We start from the raw sequence: 16,986 nt of genomic DNA, 5'->3' as shown, positions 1-16,986 counted from the left end.
CCTGGCCAGAATTGGCAGAATATGCATTGCAGGAGCTTGCTTGCCCGGCAGCTAGTGTCCTATCAGAAAGAGTATTCAGTGCTGCAGGTTCAATACTAACAGAAAAAAGGACTCGTCTGGCTACCCAAAATGTAGATGATCTAACCTTCATTAAAATGAACCACAACTGGATTTCGAAATCTTTTGCCCCACCTTGCCCGGCTGACACCTAGCTTTCCTATGTAAAGGTCTTGCCTGTGGACTATTCTGAACGACTTTTCCAATCTCGTAATTTTCTGCACCTGATTGTCCAGCATCCGACATGTTAACACCTCCCTAAATGGCCAAAGTCCCCACACGGGGCCGTGGTATCGCCACTTGGCGCCAGCACCCGTGAGAGTACTGTTTGTCTGAAGAGGTGGGTGTGCCCGCTTTTGGTCGACGGCACTGCCACTAGGTCCCTCATAGTACAATAAAGTGTCTGGCGGGGGTGGTGCGCACCCAACGTCAGACACACCGTTGTAATATGAAGGGCCCTGGGCATGTACCGCCGGCCACAAGACAGTCCCCCCCCCAGGTCAAACAGTGCTCTACGACTTGCAAAATTTTCTCTCACAGCTCCACCAATGTTTAGTCTATGCGCTGACATCCTTCAATGTCTGGCACTGTCAATACCATTGTATTGACATTTTTCTTATGTTAGGCCTTCGAAGCCTGTCTGCGGTCACTCCTTCCACTAGGCCTCCACTGACCTGTCTACTGCTGCCCGTGTTCCCCTGGAACCAATTTTAAATTGCCTACAGCCAGCCCAATTTATTATGTTAGGGCTTCGAAGCCTGTCTGCGGTCCCTCCTTCCACTAGGCCTCCACTGACCTGTCTACTGCTGCCCGTGTTCCCCTGGAACCAATTTTAAATTGCCTACAGCCAGCCCAATTTATTATGTTAGGGCTTCGAAGCCTGTCTGCGGTCCCTCCTTCCACTAGGACTCCACTGACCTGTCTACTGCCGCCCGTGTTCCCCTGGAACCAATTTTAAATTGCCTACAGCCAGCCCAATTTATTATGTTAGGGCTTCGAAGCCTGTCTGCGGTCCCTCCTTCCACTAGGCCTCCACTGACCTGTCTACTGCCGCCCGTGTTCCCCTGGAACCAATTTTAAATTGCCTACAGCCAGCCCAATTTATTATGTTAGGGCTTCGAAGCCTGTCTGCGGTCCCTCCTTCCACTAGGCCTCCACTGACCTGTCTACTGCCGCCCGTGTTCCCCTGGAACCAATTTTAAATTGCCTACAGCCAGCCCAATTTATTATGTTAGGGCTTCGAAGCCTGTCTGCGGTCCCTCCTTCCACTAGGCCTCCACTGACCTGTCTACTGCCGCCCGTGTTCCCCTGGAACCAATTTTAAATTGCCTACAGCCAGCCCAATTTATTATGTTAGGGCTTCGAAGCCTGTCTGCGGTCCCTCCTTCCACTAGGCCTCCACTGACCTGTCTACTGCCGCCCGTGTTCCCCTGGAACCAATTTTAAATTGCCTACAGCCAGCCCAATTTATTATGTTAGGCCTTCGAAGCATGTCTGCGGTCCCTCCTTCCACTAGGCCTCCACTGACCTGTCTACTGCCGCCCGTGTTCCCCTGGAACCAATTTTAAATTGCCTACAGCCAGCCCAATTTATTATGTTAGGGCTTCGAAGCCTGTCTGCGGTCCCTCCTTCCACTAGGCCTCCACTGACCTTTCTACTGCCGCCCGTGTTCCCCTGGAACCAATTTTAAATTGCCTACAGCCAGCCCAATTTATTATGTTAGGGCTTCGAAGCCTGTCTGCGGTCCCTCCTTCCACTAGGCCTCCACTGACCTGTCTACTGCTGCCCGTGTTCCCCTGGAACCAATTTTAAATTGCCTACAGCCAGCCCAATTTATTATGTTAGGGCTTCGAAGCCTGTCTGCGGTCCCTCCTTCCACTAGGCCTCCACTGACCTGTCTACTGCTGCCCGTGTTCCCCTGCAACCAATTTTAAATTGCCTACAGCCAGCCCAATTTATTATGTTAGGGCTTCGAAGCCTGTCTGCGGTCCCTCCTTCCACTAGGCCTCCACTGACCTGTCTACTGCCGCCCGTGTTCCCCTGGAACCAATTTTAAATTGCCTACAGCCAGCCCAATTTATTATGTTAGGGCTTCGAAGCCTGTCTGCGGTCCCTCCTTCCACTAGGCCTCCACTGACCTGTCTACTGCCGCCCGTGTTCCCCTGGAACCAATTTTAAATTGCCTACAGCCAGCCCAATTTATTATGTTAGGGCTTCGAAGCCTGTCTGCGGTCCCTCCTTCCACTAGGCCTCCACTGACCTGTCTACTGCTGCCCGTGTTCCCCTGGAACCAATTTTAAATTGCCTACAGCCAGCCCAATTTATTATGTTAGGGCTTCGAAGCCTGTCTGCGGTCCCTCCTTCCACTAGGCCTCCACTGACCTGTCTACTGCCGCCCGTGTTCCCCTGGAACCAATTTTAAATTGCCTACAGCCAGCCCAATTTATTATGTTAGGGCTTCGAAGCCTGTCTGCGGTCCCTCCTTCCACTAGGCCTCCACTGACCTGTCTACTGCTGTCCGTGTTCCCCTGGAACCAATTGTAAATTGCCTACATCCCAATTTTTGTTATGTTAGGCCTTCGAAGCCTGTCTGCGGCCCGTTCTTTCCACTACTACTACACTGACCAGGCCACTGCTGCCCGTGTTCCCCTGGAACCAATTTTAAATTGCCTACAGCCAGCCCAATTTATTAGGTTAGGCCTTCAAAGCCTGTCTGCGGTCCCTCCTTCCACTAGGCCTCCACTGACCTGTCTACTGCTGCCCGTGTACCCCTTGAACCAACATCAGAAAATATAAAAATAAGTATTTTGCTTATAAAAAAGAAAATACTGGAGAGATATCAAATGCAGACATTTTAACATTAAAAACAAACACATACAACAAAAATCTGGTACAGTACTAAAAATGGCCACCAGCTACAATAACTTTCTCCTGCAAGTAGTTAACTGAAAGTTTTTTTCAATTTAAAACACAGATATGGCATCCACCGAGTGTTGTCCTGTCGCGTCTTCTTTATATTATTGCCAAGAAGATGCAAAACAATGAAAATAATAAAATCATTATTTACCAAAAAAATAGAGTAAGTCAAAACCACATTGCAAATAAACATTCATTACAAATAAAGAAGCAGGGCGCGTCCGAGGGTGAGTATATACCTAATAAGAATATAATCACCCTCGGACGCGCCCTGCTTCTTTCCGACAGCCTTCCTTCCTAAGAATCAGCCCTTCCGTGGTGTAGAGAGAGGGTGTGTTACACTCCAAGGTGTTCCCCAGGTTGCCTTTCCTGAGCTTCGATCTTCATGCTCTCGTTTAGTAGTTGTCGGAAAGTAGGCTGCATTAGGCCTACAAATTGAGTATGGGGTGGAGAGAGATGGTGTGTTACACTCCAAGGTGTTCCCCAGGTTTCCTTGCCATTGCTTCGGTCTTCCGACTCTCGTTTAGTAGTTGTAGAAAACTACACTGCATTAGGCCTACAAAATGGGTATCGGGTGGAGAGAGATGGTGTGTTACACTCCAAGGTGTTCCCAAGGTTTCCTTGCCATTGCTTCGGTCTTCCGACTCTCGTTTAGTAGTTGTAGAAAACTACACTGCATTAGGCCTACAAAATGGGTATGGGGTGGAGAGAGATGGTGTGTTCCACTCCAAGGTGTTCTCCAGGTTGCCTTTCCTGAGCTTCTATCTTCAGGCTCTCGTTAAATTGTGGTTAAATGGAACAACGGCATTTGGCGTACTAGTTGGTTTGGGGCCTACTAACAGTGTCTGCCGCTCCTTGCTGTTCTCCTGGTTTCCTGTCCTGAAATTCCGTTTTCAGGCGCTCGTTAAGTAGTTGTTAATGTTAGACTGCATTTGGCCTACTAGTTGGGTTGGGGCCTACTATCGGTGTCTGCCACTCCTTGCTGTTCTCCTCCACTGAACAAAGCTGTGCCGCCTGTTTACTACGGTTGCCAATTTTGAACTGCATTTCGACTACTTACTGATTTGGGCCTACTCTCTGTGTCAGCCTCTCATTCCAGTTGTCCTCCACTGCAATGCCCCCTGGTTATTCCTGTGTTACCAATTTTGAACTGCATTTAGCCAACTTTATTCTTTGGGCCTATATCTGTGTTTCCTCCTCATCCTGCCCATTGCCCAGCCAGTGATAGATGAGTCTGCTGGTACATTGACCCATAACGCAACATTCCCCTTGCACGCTACACAACAACATTGTGACCCTGCTGAAAGTCAGGTTGCTCTTCCCGCATACCATACCACCTTACACGGGGACAAAGAGGAAGGTGCAGATGAAAGTGCAGGTTCCTTCATCAGGTGGGGGGAGGAATACTAGTTGGCGACGTCACTGGCACAGGGCCTCTCATAGTACGCAAAAGTGTTGCTGCCGGTGGGAGGCGCCCCCGCCGTGCAAACACACCGCTGTACTTTGAGGGGCCCTGTGCCAGTGCCAATGCCAACGAGTGGGCCCCCCCTGCTTGCTCAGGTTCACAGCACTTGCAAAGTTGAAATACTTACCTCTCCCTGCTCCACTGCCGTGACGTGGTCCAGATTTCCAGGGCCCACTAATTACTTGAACCAGCCCTACCCACCACAACTTTAGCCAAATGACCCCCAATTTCAAATGCCTTCCAATTATTATAAGGTAAATTACGCTTGACAAGCTTCATTAAGAAGAATGGATGGTTTTGACATTAAAATGGGCACTCTAGGTGTTTTCCTGGCCCCCACTCACTGCCGACTATGCTGCCCCATTGACTTGCATTGGGTTTCGTGTTTCGGTCGATCCCGACTTTACGTCATAATCGGCCGATTTCACTCGACCCGACTTTTGAGATAGTCGGGTTTTGCGAAACCCGGCTCGACTCTAAAAAGGTCAAGGTCGCTCAACTCTAGTGGTGAGCACTTTGACCCACCAAGGGCTTCACAGAAGTTTATAATGCAGAGCCATAAAAATAAAACAAAATTTTTTTCCCACAAAAATTATTTTTTAGCCCCCAGTTTTGTATTTTCCCTAGGGTAACAGGAGAAATTGGACCCTAAAAGTTGTTGTCCAATTTGTCCTGAGTACGCTGATACCCCATATGTGGGGGGGAACCACTGTTTGGGCGCATGGAAGGGCTCGGAAGGGAAGGAGCGCCATTTGGAATGGAGACTTAGATGGAATGGTCTGCAGGCGTCACATTGCGTTTGCAGAGCCCCTAATGTACCTAAACAGTAGAAACCCCCCCACAAGTGACCCCATATTGGAAACTAGACCCCTCAATGAACTTATCTAGATGTGTTGTGAGAACTTTGAACCCCCAAGTGTTTCACTACAGTTTATAACGCAGAGCCGTGAAAATAAAAAATCTTTTTGTTTTCCCACAAAAATTATTTTTTAGCCCCCAGATTTGTATTTTCCCAAGGGTAACAGGAGAAATTGGACCACAAAAGTTGTTGTCCTATTTGTCCTGAGTACGCTGATACTCCATATGTTGGGGTAAACTCCTGTTTGGACACACGGGAGAGCTCGGAAGGGAAGGAGCACTGTTTTACTTTTTCAACGCAGAATTGGCTGGAATTGAGATCGGACGCCATGTCGTGTTTGGAGAGCCCCTGATGTGCCGAAACAGTGGAAACCCCCCAATTATAACTGAAACCCTAATCTAAACACACCCCTAACCCTAATTCCAATGGTAACCCTAACCACACCTCTAACCCTGACACACCCCTAACCCTAATCCCAACCCTATTCCCAACTGTAAATGTAATCTAAACCCTAACCCTAACTTTAGCCCCAACCCTAACTGTAGCCCCAACCCTAACCCTAGCCCTAATCCTAGCCCTAACCCTAGCCCTAACCCTAACCCTAGCCCTAATCCTAACCCTAGCCCTAACCCTAGCCCTAATGGAAATAAATACATTTTTTTTATTTTTCCCTAACTAAGGGGGTGATGAAGGGGGGTTTGATTTACTTTTATAGCGAGTTTTTTAGCGGATTTTTATGATTGGCAGCCGTCACACACTGAAAGACGCTTTTTATTGCAAAAAATATTTTTTGCAATACCACATTTTGAGAGCCATAATTTTTCCATATTTGGGTCCACAGAGTCATGTGAGGTCTTGTTTTTTGCGGGACGAGTTGACGTTTTTATTGAAAACATTTTCGGGCACGTGACATTTTTTCATCGCTTTTTATTCCGATTTTTGTGAGGAAGAATGACCAAAAACCAGCTATTCATGAATTTCTATTGGGGGAGGCGTTCCGCGTTTGGTAAAATTGATAAAGCAGTTTTATTCTTCGGGTCAGTACGATTACAGTGATACCTCATTTATATCATTTTTTTATGTTTTGGCGCTTTTATACGATAAAAACTATTTTACAGAAAAAATAATTATTTTTGCATCACTTTATTCTGAGGACTATAACTTTTTTATTTTTTTGCTGATGATGCTGTATGGCGGCTCGTTTTTTGTGGGACAAGATTACGTTTTCAGCGATACCATGTTTATTTATATCTGTGTTTTTGATCGCGTGTTATTCCACTTTTTGTTCGGCGGTATGATAATAAAGCGTTGTTTTTTGCCTCGTTTTTTTTTTTTTTTTCTTACGGTGTTTACTGAAGGGGTGAACTAGTGGGACAGTTTTATAGGTCGGGTCGTTACGGACGCGGCGATACTAAATATGTGCACTTTTATTGGGGTTTTTTTTAATTTAGATGAAGAAATGTATTTATGGGAATAAGATATATTTTTTTTTCATTATTTTGGAATATTTTTTTTTTTTTTTTTTACACATTTGGAAATTTTTTTTTTTACTTTGTCCCGGGGGGGACATCACAGATCAGTGATCTGACAGTTTGCACAGCAATCTGTCAGATCACTGATCTGACTAGCAGCGCTGCAGGCTTCACAGTGCCTGCTCTGAGCAGGCTCTGTGAAGCCACCTCCCTCCCTGCAGGACCCGGATCCGCGGCCATCTTGGATCCGGGGCTGGAGCAGGCAGGGAGGGAGGTAAGACCCCCACAGCAACGCGATCACATCGCGTTGCTGCGGGGGGCTCAGGGAAGCCCGCAGGGAGTCCCATCCCTGCGCGGTGCTTCCCTGCACCGCCGGCACATCGTGATCATGTTTGATCGCGGTGTGCCAGGGGTAATGTGCCGGGGGCGGTCCGTGACGGCTCCTGGCACATAGTGCCGGATGTCAGCTGCGATAAGCAGCTGACACCCGGCCGCGATCGGCGGCGCTCCCCCCGTGAGCGCTGCCGATCGCTATGACGTACTATCCCGTCCAGGGTCAGATAAGCCCAGGGCACCTCGACGGGATAGTACGTCTAAGGTCACAGAGGGGTTAAATTCTCCCTGAAAAAAAAATAAATAGTGGGAGATTAATATTGGCATTTGTGCTTCTGTGCAAGTCGTGTGTGCCATCTCTCTCAAATTGTGGGCCACAGAAAGCCTAGTGTCTGTTTTTTTGTTTTTAAATTCTCCCTGAAAAAAAAAAAATAGTGGGAGATTAATATTGGCATTTGTGCTTCAGTGCCAGTCCTTCGTGTGTGGCATCTGTCTCATTTTGTGCCACAGAAAACCGAGTGTGTAACATTGTGCCTGATTTTCCTTGCAGTCTCACCCACCTATAAAGGGATATCTAAATCCTACAGAAGTTTGAGTTGACCTTGTAAGTTGTTTTACAGTAACATATAACGTTACTTTGGTTATGTTTTTAAAACAATGAAGAAGTCTGGTGGAAGAGGTCGTGGCCGTGGGCGTTCATTGCCAGCTGGTAATGATGGTAGTGGTGGTGGAGCATCAGGTGGTCGTGGGAAAAACAATATAGCACCTAAGTCTCGAGCTGTGGAGCCAGGTTCGTTGTCTGGCTACACAAGGCCTCGAACGCTCCCTTTTCTGGGAGTAGGAAAACCGCTTTTAAAGCCGGAGCAGCAAGAGCAAGTTTTGGCTTTCCTTGCTGACTTAGCCTCTAGCAATTTTGCCTCCTCTTCTGAAACTGATAAATGTAAAAGCAGCGCATCGTTAGTGGATGTTCACGCTCAGGGACAAGTCGCTCCATTGTCCTGTTCAGCAAAAACAACAACAGAGAAGGATGCGTCAGGCGACACAACGGGTTACTCCATGGAGCTCTTTACACATACCGTTCCTGGGTTAGAAAGTGAAACAGTTAACAGGCCATGCCCATTACAAGTTGAATCGGACATGGAGTGCACAGATGCACAGCCACAGCCAGACTACTATGTTGTTCCTTTGACTCACACCACCACATTGCCCTCACAGTGTACTGATCCAGAATCAGACCCTGATGAGACTATGGTGCCCCGTCACGAACACTATACCACCGGCTTACATGGTAACACAGACGAAGTTGCACATGAGATAGAAGAGGAGGTCATAGATGACCCAGTTGTTGACCCCGATTGGCAGCCATTGGGGGAACAGGGTGCAGGCGGCAGTAGTTCTGAAGCGGAGGAGGAGGGGCCACAGCAGGCATCAACATCACAACAGGTTCCATCTGCCGGGCCCGTATCTGGCCCAAAACGCGTGGCAAAGCCAAAACCAGTTGCAGGACAGCGTGGCCATCCGGTTAAAGAAGCTCAGTCTGCAATGCCTGAAAAGGTATCCGATGCTAGAAAGAGTGCAGTCTGGCATTTTTTTAAACAACATCCAAATGATCAGCGCAAAGTCATCTGTCAAAAATGTTCAACTACCTTAAGCAGAGGTCAGAATCTGAAAAGTCTAAATACAAGTTGCATGCATAGACATTTAACCACCATGCATTTGCAAGCCTGGACTAACTACCAAACGTCCCTTAAGGTTGTAGCACCCTCGGCCAATGAAGCTAGTCAGCAACACTACATCCCTTCCGTCACTGTAAGGCCACCATTTTCCATTCCACCTGCAGTATCTGTGCAGGTTTCTTTGCCAGGCCAAAGCAGTCAGGGTCAGGGAATCACCAGTTTCGTAGTAGGAAACACTGCATCTAGGGCACCGGCAAGAATACCGTCTCCAACCGTCTCTCAGTCTGCCATGTCCACCGGCACCCCTGCTAGTTCCACGATCTCCAGCTCTCCAGTCCAGCTCACCCTACATGAAACTCTCGTTAGAAAAAGGAGGTACTCACCCTCGCATCCACGTACACAGGGTTTGAACGCCCACATAGCTAGACTAATCTCGTTAGAGATGATGCCCTACCGGCTAGTTGAAAGCGAAGCTTTCAAAGCCCTGATGGACTACGCTGAACCACGCTACGAGCTACCCAGTCGACACTTCTTTTCGAGAAAAGCCATCCCAGCCCTCCACCAGCATGTTATAGAGCGCATCGTCCATGCACTCAGGCAATCTGTGAGTACAAAAGGTGCACCTGACAACAGATGCATGGATCAGTAGGCATGGCCAGGGACGTTACGTGTCCATCACGGCACACTGGGTGAATGTGGCGGATGCAGGGTCCACAGGGGACAGCAATATTGGGACAGTTCTGCCTAGACCACGGTCTAGGAAACAGTTGGCTGTAGCCGTTCGCCCCCCCCTCTGTTGTGAATTCTGTTTTCGAACTCCCTCCTGTGGTCATGAATTGTACTTCGGCGAGTTCTGTCCATGGACTCCCTCTGGTGGCTGTGAGTGGAGCTGCTGCTTCTGAGGTTCCTTCCACAGGTGACGTAGTTTATTCTTTGGCTGGCTGTTCTATTTAACTCCACTCAGATCATTACTCCATGCCAGCTGTCAATGTTCTTGTACTGGTTCAGTTCGCTCTTGGATCTTTCTGGTGACCTGTCTACTCCAGCAGAAGCTAAGTCACTGCTGGCTAATTATTTGTATCATGATTTTGTCTTGCTAGCTGGAAGCTCTGGGATGCAGAGTGGCACCTCCGCACCGTGAGTCGGTGCGGAGGTCTTTTTGCACACTCTGCGTGGTTTTTTGTAGTTTTTTGTGCTGACCGCAAAGATACCTTTCCTATCCTCTGTCTGTTTAGTAAGTCTGGCCTCCCTTTGCTGAAACCTGTTTCATCTCTGTGTTTGTGACTTTCATCTTAACTCACAGTCAATATATGTGGGGGGCTGCCTTTTCCTTTGGGGAATTTCTCTGAGGCAAGGTAGGCTTTATTTTCTATCTCTAGGGCTAGTTAGCTCTTAGGCTGTGCAGAGGCGTCTAGGTCGTGATAGGTACGCTCCACGGCTATTTCTAGTTGTGTGACAGGATTAGGGGTTGCGGTCAGCAGAGTTCCCACTTCCCAGAGCTTGTCCTGTGTGAGTTTAACCATCAGGTCGTTCCGGGTGCTCTTAACCACCAGGTCCATAACAGTACAGCTGGCCAAAAGTATTAATGCATCTCAATAGAGGGATAAGAGAAGTTCTGAGACCATTTTTTTCCTCTGCAGTGTTTTTTGTCTTTCTTTTCCCCTTAACCTCTGGGTGGTTCAGAACACAGTTGTAGATATGGACATTCAGGGTCTGTCCTCTTGTGTGGATCATCTCACGGCAAGGGTACAAAACATACAAGATTTTGTGGTTCAGAATCCGATGTTAGAGCCTAGAATTCCAGTTCCTGATTTGTTTTCTGGGGATAGATCTAAATTCCTGAATTTCAAAAATAATTGTAAACTGTTTCTAGCTTTGAAACCCCGCTCCTCTGGTGACCCCGTTCATCAAGTAAAAATCATTATTTCTTTGTTGCGTGGTGATCCTCAAGACTGGGCATTTTCCCTTGCGCCAGGAGATCCTGCATTGCGTGATGTTAATGCGTTTTTTATGGCGCTTGAATTGCTTTATGATGAACCAAATTCAGTGGATCAGGCAGAGAAAATCTTGCTGGCTTTGTGTCAGGGTCAGGATGAAGCGGAGGTGTACTGTCAGAAGTTTAGAAAGTGGTCTGTGCTTACTCAGTGGAATGAGTGTGCCCTGGCGGCAATTTTCAGAAAGGGTCTTTATGAAGTCCTTAAGGATGTCATGGTGGGATTTCCCAAGCCTGCTGGTCTGAATGAGTCTATGTCCTTGGCCATTCAGATCGATCGGCGCTTGCGTGAGCGCAAAGCTGTGCACCATTTGGCGGTATTCTCTGAGCATAGGCCTGAGCCTATGCAATGTGATAGGACTTTGACCAGAGCGGAACGGCAAGAACACAGACGTCGGAATGGGCTGTGTTTTTACTGTGGTGATTCCACTCATGCTATCTCCGATTGTCCTAAGCGCACTAAGCGGTTCGCTAGGTCTGCCACCATTGGTACGGTACAGTCTAAATTTCTTTTGTCCGTTACTCTGATTTGCTCTCTGTCGTCCTATTCTGTTATCGCATTTGTGGATTCAGGCACTGCCCTGAATTTGATGGACATGGAGTTTGCCAGGCGCTGTGGTTTTTTCTTGGAGCCCTTGCAGTATCCTATTCCATTGAGAGGAATTGATGCTACGCCTTTGGCCAAGAACAAGCCTCAATACTGGACTCAATTGACCATGTGCATGGCTCCTGCACATCAGGAGGATATTCGCTTTTTGGTGTTGCATAATCTGCATGATGTGGTCGTTTTGGGGTTGCCATGGCTACAGGTCCATAATCCAGTATTGGATTGGAAATCTATGTCTGTGTCCGGCTGGGGTTGTCAGGGGGTACATGGTGATGTTCCATTGCTGTCAATTTCGCCTTCCACTCCTTCTGAAGTCCCTGAGTTTTTGTCAGATTACCGGGATGTATTTGAAGAGCCCAAATCCGGTGCCTTATCTCCTCATAGGGATTGCAATTGTGCTATTAATTTGATTCCTGGTAGTAAGTTTCCTAAGGGCCGACTGTTTAATTTATCTGTGCCAGAGCACGCCGCTATGTGGAGTTATATAAAGGAATCCTTGGAGAAAGGTCATATTCGCCCGTCGTCATCACCGTTGGGAGCAGGGTTCTTTTTTGTGGCCAAGAAGGATGGCTCTTTGAGACCTTGTATTGATTACCGCCTTCTTAATAAGATCACAGTCAAATTTCAGTACCCTTTGCCGCTGCTGTCTGATTTGTTTGCTCGGATTAAGGGAGCTAGTTGGTTCACCAAGATAGATCTTCGAGGGGCGTATAATCTTGTACGAATTAAACAGGGCGATGAATGGAAAACAGCATTTAATACGCCAGAGGGCCATTTTGAGTACCTGGTTATGCCATTCGGGCTTTCTAATGCTCCATCTGTGTTTCAGTCCTTTATGCATGACATCTTCCGAGAGTACCTGGACAGATTCATGATTGTATATTTGGATGATATTTTGGTCTTTTCGGATGATTGGGAGTCTCATGTGAAGCAGGTCAGAATGGTGTTCCAGGTCCTTCATGCGAATTCCTTGTTTGTGAAGGGGTCGAAATGTCTCTTTGGGGTTCAGAAGGTTTCATATTTGGGTTTCATTTTTTCCCCTTCTACTATCGAGATGGACCCTGTTAAAGTTCAGGCCATTTATTATTGGACTCAGCCGACATCTGTGAAGAGCCTGCAGAAGTTCCTGGGCTTTGCTAATTTTTACCGTCGCTTCATCGCTAATTTTCTAGTGTTGTTAAACCATTGACTGATTTGACCAAGAAAGGTGTTGATGTGGTCAATTGGTCCTCGGCGGCTGTAGAGGCTTTTCAGGAGTTGAAGCGTCGTTTTTCTTCTGCCCCTGTGTTGTGCCAGCCAGATGTTTCGCTCCCGTTTCAGGTCGAGGTTGATGCTTCTGAGATTGGAGCAGGGGCTGTTTTGTCGCAAAGAAGTTCTGATGGCTCGGTGATGAAACCATGTGCCTTCTTTTCTAGAAAATTCTCGCCTGCTGAGCGCAATTATGATGTTGGCAATCGAGAGTTGTTGGCCATGAAGTGGGCATTCGAGGAGTGGCGACATTGGCTTGAAGGAGCCAAGCATCGCGTGGTGGTCTTGACGGATCACAAGAATTTGACTTATCTTGAGTCTGCCAAACTGTTGAATCCTAGACAGGCTCGATGGTCGCTGTTTTTCTCCCGTCTTGATTTTGTGGTTTCGTACCTTCCGGGCTCTATGAATGTGAAGGCTGATGCCCTGTCAAGGAGTTTTGTGCCTGACTCTCCGGGCGTTCCTGAGCCGGCGGGTATTCTCAAAGAGGGGGTAATTTTGTCTGCCATCTCCCCTGATTTGTGGCGCGTGCTGCAGAAGTTTCAGGCTGATAGACCTGACCGTTGTCCAGCGGAGAAACTGTTTGTCCCTGATAGATGGACTAGTAGAGTCATCTCTGAGGTTCATTGTTCGGTGTTGGCGGGTCATCCTGGGATCTTTGGTACCAGAGATTTGGTGGCTAGATCCTTTTGGTGGCCGTCTCTGTCACGGGATGTGCGTTCGTTTGTGCAGTCCTGTGGAACTTGTGCTCGGGCTAAGCCCTCCTGTTCTCGTGCCAGTGGGTTGCTTTTGCCCTTGCCGGTCCCAAAGAGGCCCTGGACGCATATTTCCATGGATATTATTTCAGATTTCCCTGTCTCTCAAAGGATGTCGGTCATTTGGGTGGTTTGTGATCGCTTCTCTAAGATGGTCCATTTGGTACCCTTGTCTAAATTGCCTTCCTCCTCTGATTTGGTGCCATTGTTTTTCCAGCATGTGCTTCATTTGCATGGCATTCCGGAGAACATCGTCTCGAACAGAGGTTCTCAGTTTGTTTAGAGGTTTTGGCGGTCCTTTTGTGCTAAGATGGGCATTGATTTGTCTTTTTCTTCGGCTTTCCATCCTCAGACAAATGGCCAAACCGAACGAACTAATCAGACTTTGGAGACATATCTGAGATGCTTTGTTTCTGCTGATCAGGATGATTGGGTGTCCTTCTTGCCTTTGGCTGAGTTCGCCCTTAATAATCGGGCCAGCTCGGCTACTTTGTTTCGCCTTTTTTCTGTAATTCTGGTTTCCATCCTCGTTTCTCTTCAGGGCAGGTTGAGCCTTCGGACTGTCCTGGTGTGGATACGGTGGTGGACAGGTTGCAGCAGATTTGGACTCATGTGGTGGACAATTTGACATTGTCCCAGGAGAAGGCTCAACGTTTTGCTAACCGCCGACACGCTGTGTTGGTCCCCGACTTCGTGTTGGAGATTTGGTTTGGTTGTCATCTCGTCATGTTCCTATGAAGGTTTCCTCTCCTAAGTTTAAGCCTCATTTCATTGGGCCATATAAGATTTCTGAAGTTCTTAATCCTGTGTCATTTCGTTTGGACCTTCCAGCTTCTTTTGCCATCCATAATGTGTTCCATAGGTCGTTGTTGCGGAGATACGTGGCGCCTATGGTTCCCTCCGTTGATCCTCCTGCCCCGGTGTTGGTCGAGGGGGAGTTGGAGTATGTGGTGGAGAAGATTTTGGATTCTCGTTTTTCGAGACGGAAACTCCAGTACCTGGTCAAGTGGAAGGGTTATGGTCAGGAAGATAATTCCTGGGTTTTTGCCTCTGATGTTCATGCTGCCGATCTAGTTCGTGCCTTTCATTTGGCTCGTCCTGATCGGCCTGGGGGCTCTGCTGAGGGTTCGGTGACCCCTCCTCAAGGGGGGGTACTGTTGTGAATTCTGTTTTCGAACTCCCTCCTGTGGTCATGAATGGTACTTCGGCGAGTTCTGTCCATGGACTCCCTCTGGTGGCTGTGAGTGGAGCTGCTGCTTCTGAGGTTCCTTCCACAGGTGACGTAGTTTATTCTTTGGCTGGCTGTTCTATTTAACTCCACTCAGATCGCTACTCCATGCCAGCTGTCAATGTTCTTGTACTGGTTCAGTTCGCTCTTGGATCTTTCTGGTGACCTGTCTACTCCAGCAGAAGCTAAGTCACTGCTGGCTAATTATTTGTTCATTGTTTCCTTGTCCAGTTGGCTATCATGATTTTGTCTTGCTAGCTGGAAGCTCTGGGATGCAGAGTGGCACCTCTGCACCGTGAGTCGGTGCGGAGGTCTTTTTGCACACACTGCATGGTTTTTTGTAGTTTTTTGTGCTGACCGCAAAGATACCTTTCCTATCCTCTGTCTGTTTAGTAAGTCTGGCCTCCCTTTGCTGAAACCTGTTTCATCTCTGTGTTTGTGACTTTCATCTTAACTCACAGTCAATATATGTGGGGGGCTTCCTTTACCTTTGGGGAATTTCTCTGAGGCAAGGTAGGCTTTATTTTCTATCTCTAGGGCTAGTTAGCTCTTAGGCTGTGCAGAGGCGTCTAGGTCGTGTTAGGTACGCTCCACGGCTATTTCTAGTTGTGTGACAGGATTAGGGGTTGCGGTCAGCAGAGTTCCCACTTCCCAGAGCTTGTCCTGTGTGAGTTTAACCATCAGGTCGTTCCGGGTGCTCTTAACCACCAGGTCCATAACACCCCTCCTCCTCCTCCTCGTCCTCCTGCAGAAGCGAGAGCTCGTCCACAGACCGCAGTCGCACAACCACTCCATCCGCAGCTGCCACTGTTGCACACCAGGTGTCCTATTATGGGGCAGCTACTGGCAATCGTCAGCAGGCTGCATTGGCTATGAAGTGTTTGGGTGACAACAGACACACCACGGAAGTTTTGTCCGAGTTCTTGCAGAATGAAACGCAGTCGTGGCTGGGCACTGTAGATCTTGAGGCAGGCAAGGTAGTGAGTGATAACGGAAGGAATTTCATGGCTGCCATCTCCCTTTCCCAACTGAAACACATTCCTTGCCTGGCTCACACCTTAAACCTGGTGGTGCAGTGCTTCCTGAAAAGTTATCTGACCTGCTCCTCAAAGTGCGTGGACTTTGCTCACATATCCGCCGTTCGCCCGTACACTCCAGCCGTATGCAGACCTATCAGCGGTCTTTGATTGTTCCCCAGCATCGCCTAATCATAGACGTTGCAACAAGGTGGAACTCAACACTGCACATGCTTCAGAGACTGTGCGAACAGAGGCGGGCTGTTATGTATTTGTGGGAGGATACACATACACGGGCAGGCAGTAGGAAGGCAGACATGGAGTTGTCAGGTGTGCAGTGGTCGAAGGTACAAGACATGTGTCAAGTCCTTCAGTGTTTTGAGGAATGCACACGGCTGGTAAGTGCAGACAAAGCCATAATAAGCATGAGCATCGCCCTAATGCGTCTGCTGATGCAAAGTTTGACACACATAAAGGAGCAGGAGTCTGCAGCAGAGGAAGAGGAAAGCCTTGATGACAGTCAGCCATTGTCTGGTCAGGGCAGTGTACAGGACGAGGTAGCGGGCGAACCGGAGGAGGAGGACGAGGAGGATGATGGGGATGAGTATTTTTTTAATGAGGAAGCTTCTCCGGGGCCACTGGGAATTGGTGGCGTGGCAAGGCCGGGTTCTGGTTTTTTGAGGGACACAAGTGACGTAGATTTGCCTGAAACTGCCCCTCAACCCAGCACAACCGCAGATTTGACAACTGGAATTTTGGCCCACATGGCGGATTATGCCTTACGTATCCTCAAAAGGGACACACGCATTATTAAAATGAAGGCCAATGACGATTACTGGTTGGCCTGCCTCCTTGATCCTCGCTATAAAGGCAAATTGCAAAATATTATGCCACATGAGAACTTGGAACAAATATTAGCAACCAAACAATCAACTCTTGTTGACCGTTTGATTCAGGCATTCCCAGCACACAGCGCCGGTGATCGTTCCCACATGAGCTGCAGGGGGCAGCAGACCAGAGGTGTTAGAGGTGCACAAATCAGAAGTGGCGTTGGACAGAGGGGTTTTCTGACTAGGTTGTGGAGTGATTTTGCTATGACCGCAGACAGGACAGGTACTGCAGCATCAATTCAAAGTGACAGGAGACAACATTTGTCCAGTATAGTTACTAACTATTTTTCATCCCTTATCGATGTTCTCTCTCATCCGTCATTCCCATTTGATTACTGGGCATCCAAATTAGACACCTGGCCAAAATTGGCAGAATATGCATTGCAGGAGCTTGCTTGCCCAGCAGCTAGTGTGCTATCAGAAAGAGTATTCAGTGCTGCTGGTTCAATATTAACCGAAAAAAGGACTCGT

Source organism: Ranitomeya imitator, chromosome 4, assembly GCF_032444005.1.
Source record: "Ranitomeya imitator isolate aRanImi1 chromosome 4, aRanImi1.pri, whole genome shotgun sequence".
Lineage (NCBI taxonomy): Eukaryota > Metazoa > Chordata > Amphibia > Anura > Dendrobatidae > Ranitomeya > Ranitomeya imitator.
Note: the sequence above shows the minus strand (reverse complement) of the source record.